Below are 14,457 nucleotides of genomic sequence, written 5' to 3'. Positions count from 1 at the left end.
AAACATAAAACATGTCTTACACGTGATAATACCTTGTGCCAACTACCCTGCTGTTTTTACCTTGGACACCAGATTATGAGGTGTTCCATCATGACAGAGATATAAAACAGGATAAGTAAATATGTAAGATCACTTCTCCCCTTCCCCCAAAGTATGGATTTAAATGACAAGGAATAAAATTGGAATAAAAATAAAGAAAAAAAGGCTTCTATGTGGAGAAAAATTGTTTCCTTTGGAGGCTGCAGGATATCTGCAAATATGAGGAATGGTACTAGGTTTTTAAAATGGTATCTGTATTTTCACGTATGGGTAGAAATGTGCAAGGTCACAGCCTGGTATATCCAGAAAAACTGATCTCTGGAGGGAAATGCAGAAGGTCCCCGTAGCAGTGCCAGGACCCTCAGTACTTGCTGGGATTGGAGGCAGGCAGGCATCCTTGAGACGTACTGGGAGGTGTGCACTCATGAGAGACCACAGAAACTCTGCCCGCGAAGTGCAGCTTCTGGGGCATCATCTCGCAACATCTCCCAGGCAGGGGAAAGATGGGGTAGATGGTCACTGCTTGCCAGCATCGCCTAGAGAGAACTGCGAGCTTCAGTGTTTCCTTTTGCCTCTTGCTCTGCAGCAGCGAAGATGGTCAGGTAATCACTACCTGCTGCGTAGCGCAACTCATGGACTGCGGCCCAGCTGTCATCTCCAAAGAAACAAATGCTTTGGAAAATGCATGACTCTATAAGCACAGCATTCTTAGATTTACCTTGCCAGACTATCCCACTGAATGCCAGTTGGAACAAAAATAGCTCCTCTTGAACCTGGGACATGAAACAATGGCTGCCAGGGCCTTCTGGGAGAACAACATTGTTTGGTCATAGGCATTTAATTTTGCTTGGCTTCCTTCAGAAAGGGAGAAGCTTTCTCTCTTACAAACTACACGTTAGGTCTATCTGAAATGATTTTCCTCTTGCGAAATTGCTCTGAGAAGGTTGTTTATAAGCTGCTGACCTTTAAATGGCCTTCTTGTTCCATTAAAATGGTTCCTGGGTATTTAAAGCCCCAGGTCACTTTCATTTTTAATTGTGCCTTAATATTCTCCATTGCTACAGAATGTTTCACTCAATTTAACTAGAAGGGAGTCCCACACTCTTTCCTTGATGGGCTGAATTTGGGTCATAATAAAATGAGCAATTATCCTTCCTTATTTTATTCATCTTAGTCTTGTCTCATTTGCTTTTAAGTTCAGGCAGAACTCCTTCTGAATGCTGCTGTAAGCTGAGTGTGTTGCAGGTTAGTGGGAGAAAGTGTGCTCTGCTACTTTGTGTGAAAGAGAGCTGAGGGAGAAGTATAAGACTTTAATGTTATTAAGATTTTGAAATAATTGTATCGTTCATATATTTGTATCAGAGTCAAGTGAAAATTAATAAAGTCACAGTTTTATATGGCATTTAAACCTGACAATATATTTCCAGTATAGATACAAGCTTGCTGAGCAAAGCATTGGATTGCATTCCTTCCTTTCCAAGATTTACTAATTAGGCTGTAGTGCTAAAGTACTAGATTTTAATACATAGGAAATTATGCAACTTCCAATTAACAAATGTGATTATGAAACGCACAAAACACATGATGGTAACTTCAAATGCTCTTTCTATAATACTCTGGCAGAGCTCTAATGCCAATCAGCTTGCTGGCTGTGAGCTTCCAACATGAAAAGGGACTGAAGTATATTTTTAATTCTCTCTGATTGTTCTCATTTTCTCCCACTCCATCCTAATTCTACCTTTCTCTTCTTACACCTTTTGGCTCATTTTCTTCTCCCACTCTATCCTTATTCAGCTTCTATGTCCTTCTAGCACAGCGTTCCCTATTTTAATTTTAAATGTTATTAGATTTCAATTGCAGGATAGTTCGTATTTCAAATTATATGGAAACTCCACAAAGGGAGTCAGCTCTAGAGCAAGAATTAGGTGCCTGAATTTCTCCTAAGTCCAAAATGTCAACAAAAGAAACACCCACCCGGTTGCCACTAAACCTAAGCCTTCCCTTTAAAGTTCCCTTTTATGCCAAAATTTTCTACAATCTGAGCAGCTTGTAGCTAGCTAATGCCTTAACCTGATGACCTGATTCTTTTACCTTGCTCTTCAGTCCTTAATGCAATGGGTAGTCTCAGATAACATGCACTGCATGCTGCAAAGATTTGATTCCTAACAAAATGGAATTGTGGTTACTTGCCTTTAAAGCAAGACTAAAAGTTTAGGGTTTAGCCATACTTGCCTAAGAGGTGGGAGATCTGATTCCTTCCTCAGTCTGAGTACTTTAAAACCATTATGTCCTGTGTCCTAAAAGAGTGCTCAAGCAGCTGGAGGTAAAGGATGAGGAGAAAAATCTGTGTTCCCAAACTTTTATACATTTTGTCTAATGACTTGGGAATAGGAACAGAAGTCTCATCTTTTCTCCTTCTTCCTCCCTCCAAATTTTCTTTCTAAAGGGAAACTGCATCAGGTGCCTTCTTGAGCTGTCTCTCTGGCCTCACTCCCTTCTGCAGCAAGGCTTCATTCTGGCAGGACTCTGCCCTCATCTCTGCCATAAGCTGGTGTGGACTGATGGTTTAGGCAGCTGTCAGGGATAAAGGAGAGATTAGTAGTTCAGTTTCCTTTTCAAAGGAAAGAAGTGACTCCAGGTCTCCTATTTCATAGCTGACGTGTTTGTGGGGTGTGTGTGTGTGTGTGTGTGTGTGTGTGTGTGCACCTGGATCTTGCTCTGATATGGTATCAGGCTAAGGTCATACCAAGGCCTGGGTGCTGGATAAGAGCCTGAGTCCCACAGTACAGATGTAGCCTGAGAGAATCAGCCCAACCCAGGATGTAGGCAGAGGAAGACCCACTTTCTCAGTTATATGTCTCAGCTATAGTGGAATATCCTCAGCTCCTTTTTGCCACTGCTTGGCCCTTGTGCTGCTGATCAATTGTCACATAAATAAATGCTGCAGACTGACCTAGCGGGGACTTAATGATACTTTTGGTGTATCTGTGGTGGTCTAAGAAAACTGGCAAAATAAGTTTTATTGGCAGAGCTAATAGTTGTTACTAAATCAACTCTTATGAGTGAAAAAAGCAGATACGCTTTTGTGCACATAAGCATATCAGAAATAAAACATTGCCGGGGCAGAAGCAGCAAACTGCCAAGCTCTGTGCAAGGCGAGGGCTGTGCAGCACCTTCCCTCCGCTTAAATCAAAACCAATTGTTGCAGCTGTCGAAGCATGTAAGTATCTTCCTTAGTGGTAGACATCTAATGTGTTTGTTTACATCTGAGATAGATCTCTGCGGGTATCCTTTAGAACTGATAGAGAGAAGTAGCCACTCTCAGATGCTTACTTTAGATTTAAATGAATTGCTCTGTAGAACTTCCTCTCCCCTTCATTGACTATGAAGGGAATGTAGATAGCTTGGTCACATCAGATCATTTACTCTTAGATGTCTACATTTGATCCAACAAATCTCACCCATTTTACTCATAGAGGGATTATGTGGTGATTGGCAAACTGAATTTTTGGTGGGTAGGCCAGACGACGCATTTTACCAGGAATTAAGCAAGGATTCATGGGCTGAGGTCTAACCCTGAAATGCTAAGCACCTTCTACTCTCACTAAGGGGAGTTAAGAACACTCATTCCCTTCAGGAACTCATTCAGGAATAAGTGAAAATCAGTAAATGCATGCCTCAATAAGAAGCTGTTGCAAACAATTTCCACAGTTTAGTATGTTAATATAGTACCTCACATTGGAAATAGATTAATGCTTTAAAGTCATAAACTTTAAAAAGAACAGTAGCGGCAAAGGAATTATTTGACTCTTGTGTATTGAGGGATATATTAGAAGAGCAATGACATGACTGGATGAGACTATTAGGATCACAGAAATTGTCAGAGTAAATCAAACCAGTAGTGTGTGAAGATTTGTACTACAGAAGATGAGAAACCATTATAGGCAATTATGTACTGCAGTAATTTGTCTAGGATGGTAGTATCTTTTTAATGGCAGGAATTTTACTAACTTACATCCTGAAATACAAGATTTCATAGCTAAAGTAATGTTTATTCTGGGTTTAATCTAACTGTGCAGGATCTCTTGGCACTCTGATGATGCTTTTTTGCTCCTCCTAAATTCTTAGTCTCACTGATTACATCTATATTGGTAAATAAAACAGACCCAGACGCATTGTCTGGCTAGGAGTAAGTAATGTGGCACATCTCATGATCCTGAAAGGATGGGAAACAATCTCTTTCCCCAGGACAACTGATACCAGTTAGCTTGTATTCACCCTGCCACTCTGGAGTGGCATGACTGTGCCTACGCTGCAAAAGCTTGGTCCAAAATTTCCTCAGGGCCAAAATGGTGGTCCTAAGACACAATAATCGTATTTTTCATGTTTTTTTTCCTACTCAAATTATTTGAAATAATCTCAGCAGTGTGTCACAGTCTATGAGAATGGCGTTCTCACAACATGATACTGAGGACGTATAGTTCATGTTCTGGAATGCAACTGGAAATATCTGGTCCGTTAAGGGTGTCGTTAGAGGACTGTTCAGAGTGGAAAGAGATAAAACTGGTGCGTTATTGTTCATACTGACATCTTGGAGCTTTCCCAAAGAGAACGTCTCCCAGATACTGTTTCATAGAGAGCAAGCTGGAGCTGCTGAGAGAAGAGCCAAGAAATAAGGTGACAATTAACCAATGGGAATGACCAGAGGTACAGGGTATGAGCAGAATCCTTGGTCCTCTTTTTGCTTAGCAGTGCAGATATTCTCCGTGACATCTGATAAAAGAGAATTCCAAAGCCGGTTATGTTTCTATAAAGATGCATCCTTACATCAGTTTTTACTTAGATCCTTGTTGATTTCAATTAATGTGTTAAGCCTCTTGTGTAATGAGAAAAGATAGATCAGAGCACCTAGTCTATACTCCTTATACTATTTATTGTTCTGTATACCTTTGCCATCTCCCCTCTTTAATCAAAAGCAACTGTTCTGTTTTTAGGCTGCAAAACAATTTGGGCAAAAGACGTCTCTGTTATATGCGTGCAGGTGCACAGCAAAAAGAAGAATCTAACCATATTAGAAATCATGAACAGTGATTTTTTTTAGTGACTTCCTGCATCCAAATCTTTCCAGCTATTACTTCCATTACCTACGATATTTTTAGGAAAACAAAAAACCCAATGTAAGCCTAGAAAACACTTTTAGTCATTTAATGTTTTGCATTAATTTTATGAACTGCCTTCCACTAGGGCAAAATCTCCCAATGTGGCTGCACATAGTAAGTTTCTAGATTTGTGGTCCAGTTTTCATAGATATGAACACATACCACTCCTGTGTAATTTGGGATGTTTAGTTCTACTGGAAACCAGGCCACCCTGGGCTCTATTCTCCCACATAAAGCTAAAAGCCTAACTTTGAAATTCCAGACTGGAAAATATATACCTAAAAAAGTGATTCAGCTTTTGAACTGTCTCAAACTGTATTTTCTCATTGAAACAATAAATCCTATTATTATTGTTACATACACCACTACCTTCCAGCGCTTTTATGGAAAATTTCCTAAAAAGTCCAGAGAAAATGAGCTAGTAGCTGTTAAAAAGTAGTGTAGTATCAGACTGAGGTGTATCTCTGATTGACCTGACAAAAATGTCATCCCACTTTCAAGGATTTTCTTTCCCTAAATCTTCTCATTAATTTAAATGAATTTATCTTTAAAAGATGTTGCTTTTCTTCTATTTTAGAAAACCTTTACATATTGACCTTTGCACTCCAGTATGGGGGCATTTGGAGCTTAGATTAAACAAAGCATTCTGGTTTAGGAAACTAGAAAGAAATATCTATTTGGGGTCTCTGACTGAGGTATTGCATTGCAAAGTTCCAGATATTATGTACTTCAGAAAATCCAGTGGTTAATTTTCAGTTCTGAATGGTATTTACTAATATAGACAAGCTATTTATATACTCAGCATAATCTATGCCTACGTTGTTGCTTTACAGGTGCCGTGTAGTCAAGGTACTGTTATTGGGGAAACAGTAATATGGATTTTTCCCCTTCCATTATCTGTTTATGAGTCTCACATTTTGTGTTGTGTCAAAACTGAATTGCAAGTGCCTCAAAACAGGATCCAAGATCAAGAATTGTTTTTGTGAAGTAGCTAGGATACTTGTTTATTAAAAAAAGAATGAACTTCTAATCTTTTTTGAATTTTAATTCTCAATTTACATTACTTTTATTTTGGAATTTGCATGTCCATAGTTGTTTTGCATTGAAAATCCTTTCTAAAAATACTTGAAAGGCAAAGGATAATAAGAATTTTAAGAATAATGAGAATAATTAAACTAAGAATATTTTTAATTAAGAATAAATTTAAGAATTATAACATGATTAAGAAGGGAAAGGAGAGGAAAACAGAAGAACCCCAAATAATGCATCTTCTGGGACTTCTACTCTATGTTGCAGTCCATCCCACAGAGATAACACAAAGTACTCAAAAGATGAAAGGCAGTGCTGGGAAGAATAGCAGAAAAACTTGATGTAACTGGTGGCCCCAGCCAGTGCCTTCGTAAAAGCAACATAGTAAGATTTGAGAGGCAATCTCATCAATGTGTCCAAGTATCTGAAGGGAGGGTGTTGAGAGGATGGGGCCCGACTTTTCTCCGTGGTGCCCAGCAACAGGACAAGAGGCAACGGGCAGAAACTGAAACACAGGCAGTTCCATCTGAACCTGAGGAAAAACTTCTTTTCACTGAGGGTGACTGAGCACTGGCACAGGTTGCCCAGAGAGGCTGTGGAGTTTCCTTCCCTGGAGATATTCAAAACCCGCCTGGGCGTGATCCTGGGCAATATGCTCTAGAGGACCCTGCTTGAGCGGGAGGGTTGGAGTAGGTGATCTCCAGAAGTCCCTTCCAACCTCAACCATTCTGTGATTTTGTGATTTCTTAAGGAATTGAATAATTTACTCAAGTTTAAGAAAAAACTGAAATCACAGAATCATGGAACAATTGGGATTGGAAGGGACCTCTGGAGATCGTATGGTCTAAACTCCCTGGTCAAGAAGAGTCACCTACGGCAGGATGCCCAGGACCATATTCAGCCAGGTTCTGAGTGTCTCCAGGAATGGAAACTCCACAACCTCTCTGGGCAACCTCTTCCAGTGTTCAGTCATCCTCACAGTGAAATTTTCTCTTTTATTCAAGCACAATTTCCTGTGTCTCAGCCTGTGCCCATTGCCTCTTGTCCTGTCACTGGGCACCACTAGAAAAAGTCTGAATCTGTCCTCCTTACAGTCTCCCTTCAGATACTTATACACATTGACAAGATCCCCTCTCAGTCTTCTCTTCTCCAGGCCGAACAGTCCCAGCTCTCTCAGCCTCACTTCCAGTTGTGTAAGCAATCCCACCCGCATGTTCTTCATGTTCCCAATGAGATCATAGCCCTGTAATTGGCACAAATAACACGCACAAATAACCCAGAGGAAAAAAAAAATCTCTTTTGTCTTACATAAATTATATTATTCAAGTGAACTTGAATAGTGAGTGGCAGGAGTTAACAAGAGCTGGATAGGAGTTTAGGGGCAAAACCTATTCCACTGAAAAATGCAACCTGGCAACACAGAAACATTTTGCACATTCAAGTCTAGAAAAACCACCTTACTTGTTTCCACCTTACTTAGCTTTTAGAAAAACAGCTCTACAGAAGTACTCCCATGTGTAAAAGCTATTGAATCAACACAGGGTTTGCAAAGTGTCTCCTGTAATTATCTGTTTACATTATTTTCTTGTTAGTTTATCTGATCTGAGACAATTTTAATTGCATAACTTGGTAACAGTGTATGGGTGCAGTGTTTATAGTCTGTGAAGATCAGTATTTGTTTAATCTCAACTAAAGACTTTCAGTTCCTTGATAATAAAATGTTCACAGAATTTAATTGACCTCTGTCTGATCCCTTATTGAACTGGTGGTGGCTTAGAGTTTGTAGCTGAGCTTAAAGTACAATTATGTGTATTCAAATTATGTCACTTTACAACCCACCTAAGCATCTTATTTCAGATGTGACCATATGGAATCATGATGCCAACACTATATAACCTAGTTATGGCAATTCTGAGAGCTCCAGTGGCAGAGTAATTGTGACAGAGCCCTCAAGAAACATGAATTATTTGAATTTCTTTAGGGAGTCTTTCTCCTGCAGGACAAATAGCAGTTGCCAGAAGGGTAAACTTCAAAGACTAATTTAATTCCAAAGCATATGTTCTGATACAAATAAACACACTTTAACATCAACTATTCCTGTGAATCTTAAGATGCAATGGCACCAGGAAAATCTGTGTTTTCAGACATTCTTCTGAAGTACATATTTAAATACTAATGAGGGAAATAAAGGAGGATCACCTCATCTCCATTGTCCGAGTAATGTGACTGTATTTTTGTCAATCTGTTACACAGAATGTAATACTAGAAAACTCGTATTCCCTATCTTCAAGTGAATCAGAACTAAAAATTATAGAAGGCTAGGTTTCGATGAGATGCTAATTTCTTTGCTCTTTGATGAATTAAATTATTTTGAAGACATGGTATGTGTCTTTACTTATTTTCCTATCACTTTCTACAGCTCAGTAGTAGACTCTCAAAGGTCTGATTTCTTTTTCTTAAAAAAAAAAAAAGGTGATATATTTTGCATTGAAAATCCAATTTATTGCCAAGAAACCCTCACAAGAACAGACATTGTTCACCTCCAGTTGTATTTGCTGGCTCTTTTGAGGTTATCTCAGGCACGTAATAAGCTTTATTAGCCCATCCATTAATAAATGTCTCTAAGACCAACACAGCAGAAATGCTTTGCCCATCAGAGCAGACCTGACACTGCACTCTGGCTACAATGCCTTGTCTTTCTTGGAAGCCACATCAAAATAAAGGATGACAAATTAGTGCTCGAAGTCTAGAAAGGAAGGTGTTTTGATATGTAAAACACTACAGAAAACAGGTAGGCATCTTGACAAAGAAATTGTCATTCTAGACATTTCTGTAATGTTTAAAGAGTCTTATAAGTATTGTTTTGGGGAAGGAAGTTTACTTATTTATTTATTTGTTGCTTATAAGTTTAATTTAAATGACATCATGCTGAACTATTTTGCTTCCCTCAGTGACTTTCAGTGTTCCTGTGCGCTCATTATCTTTACCTGACATTGTAGTTATATGGAGGCAATGCTGACTTCGTTGTTTCAGTTTTGATTATAACAGACTTTGTTAAACACTTACTGTAGTTCAGGATAAGCTCCAGGTTCTGGTATAACCTTACTTTTTTGTCACTCCAGACTTTTTCAAGTAGACTATTTGGCCTAAAATTGACTATTTTTGGTCTCTGAGGTCATGTGTCTGGAAATCCTGAAGCAAGTATTTTTCACCTGTCTCTGCAAAAAACAGACAAGCATGTTGCTGATGTATTGGCATTTTCAGATGCATTTGCAAACCTTTGCCCCAAAGCAGTTTACGGTATGAGGTTTAGACACACATCCTTACGCAACAACGCAGGTAAGCCTGGAATAAGTATTTCGATGAAGAGGAATGCATATATTTTCATGGATTTTTCCATGGATAAAATAAAGAATTTTAAAATGCTGTATCAATTTATGTCTTTGATGATTGGTGGCCTATAAACATGTGGTCAGTGCAGCACTCACAGAAGGTAAGGCCTGCACACGTGAAAATGCTTGAAGGATCAGAGTAAGCAAAGCCAGATGTAGACATTGCTAGTCACTTATTCCAACAGTACCGATACATCTTGTTTAGTGATCTTGGAATACTAGAGCTTATAATTATAACCAGAAAGTGTATTTGCAAACATAGTGTTTTGCTGTTTTTCTAATGAGAAAAAGCCAAATTCCTTTCTCCTTCTGTCTTGTCACTCGAGCTAGCAGTGGGGAAACCCCTTTGCACTGCTCTCCCAATTTAGATTGTTTTCTATCCATAATTTGTACACAGAGGAAACTATTGTAGCCTGTTCCTCAATACCTCTAACTGAGTCAGATCCACATTATCATATTTGCCTCTTTTTACCTTTGATTCACTAAATAAATCACTAAATAATCAGAAGACGTTGATTTACATCTATTTACAAATTATTTTCATCTGAAATATAAATGTTTGAGAACAATTGAAATAATGAAAATGCTATTTGAGAGTACAAGCTAACTAAATCATAGGGGCAGGAAGTTTGGCATTGATCTTTAATATGACACCTTGCATGGTATTTCCTTTATTGAAAAAGGCATTTATATGAAGCAGCTAGCCTGCAGATCTTTGTGAATGTACATTGGTACATCCTCTTATTAGAGATCATTAAGAATGAGAGAAGAGGATGCTGAAAACAGGAAGTGTCATAAACCATTTTGTTGCTTCTGGACTATGTCTTGGGTAACGTTGTTTACGTCTTGGCTGCAACGCTGACATTTTGTGAATGCTGTCTCATTTAATAAATACAAATACGATTACCTTGAATAGGCTGGGCTGTTTGGAGTGCACTGTAACAACATTTTTCTCATTCACATTATGAGATACTTCTGAAATGTATATAATCCTTTTTTTCCCCTGGTTCATTAGAACCAAATTCAAGATTCACTTCTCAGGTCAAGTAAATGGAGTACCTGATGGAGAAACCTTCTGAGTCAGAGGAAGCAAGGACTGTTTCTCAGGACAAGGATCCTGCAGCCTGCTCTGCACCAGAAGGGGACTTTTGTGGTCACATCACTGCTATCTCTGGTCTAGAAACTCTGACATCTTCATCACACTCACGTATTCCGGTGAGAAACTGAGGCACAGTCAGATTTAGACATTTTCATGCAGTCAGGGAAGAAATTTGAAGCAGTGTAAACAATAATGGAACTAATTCTCCTAAGTCCAAGGCTAAATTTTTATAACTAGGGTAGCTGATTAAAAAAATTCTGCACTTCAGTTGGTTATTAATGGTTTTCAGACAGTCAGAGCATGGTGCATTTTCTGCATATACAGAAAAAGAATTGGACAATAAACTTTTCAGTTCAATCCTGGGCCAATAGAAGGCATTGCACAACAGAGAAATAAACATATGGAGGGTAAATAGCAGGCACTAATTTGATTAGAAAATCAATACTCCAAACAGAATCCTTGCACTTTAGTCAATTAAGACAATGATCAACAAAAGTCTCTGGACTGCTTACGCATATTACATTACATCTTTATTGGATAAAAGGCGTAACAAGGAACCAGAACTCCCTTCTCTCACCTGAGTGCCTTAACTTCCAGGCTGGGGCCACAGTTCTTTACTCCGGGTTTTTTTGGCTTCTCAGTATTCCTTTTTGACTACCCAGAAAAGCAGCAGCTATAGTAAGAATATTTCTCCTCTCTCCTGCATTCAAATGCTCCTAAAGCCTGATGCTTTCAGGCATGCCTTTACAGATAAGACTGGAGGTTCAAAACCCCGTAAGGTCGGAGCTACCGACCTTCTGCCTACCAGGGTCATCATGCAAAATGGAGATGTCCCCCTCCCCTTTTGTTCTTTCCATGACTGTCTTTTAAAACAAGTGAGCCCGCCCTGTGCATTTGGGTGCTTCTCCTTCACTGGGATGTCTGCTCTCCGAGCAGAGTTGTTTGGTGTCAGTCTGAGCAGCGCCAAGCTCCGAAAAGGGAGTAGACTTTTCACAAGATCCTGATTGACCTTTCCTATTGACTACATCTAGGGCAGGGCACATTCAGATATATACTATTTCATTCACTTTTTATATCCTCTGTTGACTGTAAAGGGAGTTAGCTGTCTAACCTAGCAGTCTGGATTCCTCTGCTGCCAGTCAGACACACAACTTAGATACTGAAAGAGGATGGGCTGGATCTTGTCCACTGTTTTTCTATTTTCTTTTAACTATATTTATTTTTTCCTGCACAGACTGTTCGAGGACCTAGTGCCTAGTGTGAATTTTTCAGATGCAGAATTCAGCTTCATTGTTTAAATACAAATGCAGTGTGACAACTTTCCTTCTGCATGAAAACCCTTGTTTCCCACTCTGTGGGTAAGCAAAGAATAGGTTTCTTTTCTTGTAAACTGTATTTTAGTGGTTTAAGTTTTTTATAATCTGAATGTATATTGTATATATTAATAGTGTAATTAGATGTTAAGATTCAGTTCATGACCTCCATTTTCTTAATATGATTGGATGTTATTGTGCTTCCTGATTTTAAAGATGCAAACATTGGGTTCAGATGTCAGGCTTCTAAAAAAAATATTTAATTGGTAATTGCAGAACGGCAGATCAAATCAATGATATGAAACCAAGTGTGCATTTTACACATTAGCCGAGCACTGTGCCAGTCTGACCTCATTCATGGTGGTTTTATGCTGCTGCCCTTTCACTGATGTAATGGAGTTAATCCAGATTTCCATGGCTGCGCAAGGGAGAGTATGAAGAGAAGGAACTGAGGTGGCTGCGCAGAGCTGGCTGCAGGCACGGGCCACTGCAGGCAGGAACTGGGCACAGTAGGATGGGATGGAGGAGAGCCACTTCTGGGCTTTGGAGGACACCGGATATGGGGGTTTTGCCCATGCAGAAGGTTCAGAGGTGCCACCAGAAGGCCCTGGCAGGAGCTGGCCTTGCCAACGTCCCTCAGGACACCTCATGGTCCCCATGGAGGTTTGCAGAGCATCACAGCACCCCAGCCCTGGTGCTGTGGCTCGGTGGTGAGCCCTGAGCTGTGCCGCTGGGGCGGGGGTATCCCTTGGGCTGCCTTGGTGGCCATGCAGAGAGGAGGGGACCGTCTTTTGCACCTCTGCATGAGTGTGCCTGCCTCCAAGACCTGCCTGCAGCCTCGGTGTGCAAGGATGCAGGATGGGGCCTCACCTCAGCTTACCTGGTGTTTGCCTGTCTAATTTAGACAGCAATACTCCAATTTTCCTTCACATTTTTTATACCAGGGCAGCATAAAAAGGCCTTACAGTGGGATTAAAAGATAGACAAGTGAGTCTTTTGAGAAAGATAGTTTCTGGGGAAAAATGCATTTTTTTCCTTCCATTTTGCACAGCACCAAGCCTGTGGATTAATAGTATTCAATAAAGTGAGAGTAACTGTACATCCAGAAGAGCAATCATAGTGCAGGTGCCTCTCAAAAATTTAGACCTTACTGAAAATAAATTGATTAGATCTCAGCCTTTGAGTTTCTCCTACTTGGCCCCAGGCATGGAGTAAATTAGATGAGCTCCTTACCTTTTGTTGTTCAATAGGATTAATTTAATTCAACAAATTCCATAAAGAACTTTGGTGTTTCTTGACCATGGGCTTTATTTTACTCAATACATCCCTTCCACTACTTAGATTTTTATCACCTTAGAAGCAGTGCAAGAATTAGGCGCTCCATTACCCAAGCCGATGTTGCAAAGCACATTTATGTATTGATGACTAGCAGGTCCTTTTCAGCTATTTGATGTGTGCACTGAGGGTGAGGATAACATTGTCGAATTGAAAGGGTGTGCGTGCTGGAGATGTTGTTAGTGTTTGGTGTCAGTGAGAAATGTGATAGTACTGAGTAGTCCGTTAAGGCTGGCCCTGTCGGGGATGAGAACTGATTGCTTAATCTGTTACTTGTTTGTCCATTGTAATGGAACACATTTGAAGAACCCTAAGTCCACCTTAACACAGCTTTTATGTGGGATTTATTATTACGTTATCTCGGTTAATATTTGTATGGTGCTGATAGTGTCCTGTGTGCCTCTAAGAACTAAAGAAAAATTCTGTGCCTTGAAGAACTTGCAAAGCAAGGTCTCCATAGAGCTCAACAGTCTTGTGGATTGTAAATTCTAAGGACAGGCCTTAGAAAAAGCAGGACGATGATATGGGGACACGCTGTACGAAACGGTGTACAGTGAAACTGCTGGGCAAGAGCCATTAAGCTTGTGCTTTATCAGTACTGCAATGTTTCTATTGATTTTTTAAATTATTTACTGATGTTTTGATTTTATACATTTTGCAGACATCTTGCCCCAAAATGAAACATTAGTATTATACTGGGGAAGACAGGTCTTGGTAAAAGCTTCTTGCAGGCAAATTAGCATAAATAAAAGGAAAAATGCTACCATAGCTACCTCATTCCTGGATACAGGATCTAAGCTTATTACCAGAAATCTGTCAAGAATTTTCAGTTCTTTAAAAATATTTAGAATAATGCTAAATAGAGCTCAAAGATGACACCTTCGCTTTTCAGAACCTTCCATTTCTCAATAGGATCTTTGTTATCAAGTATTTTCAAGGGAAACAAAATGCTTTTATTTATTATATATATGCTTTAGAGCAGAGTTGGTTTTGATTTCCCTGTAAAACTTTTGTAAATTTTCAATATTATTTTTCTGCCTCTTGCCCTAACTACATGTAAGAAAATACACAGCTAAACTATCTGGAAAGGT

This window comes from Struthio camelus, chromosome 1 (assembly GCF_040807025.1).
Source record: "Struthio camelus isolate bStrCam1 chromosome 1, bStrCam1.hap1, whole genome shotgun sequence".
In the NCBI taxonomy this organism is placed as follows: domain Eukaryota; kingdom Metazoa; phylum Chordata; class Aves; order Struthioniformes; family Struthionidae; genus Struthio; species Struthio camelus.
This window is presented reverse-complemented; position numbering follows the sequence as displayed.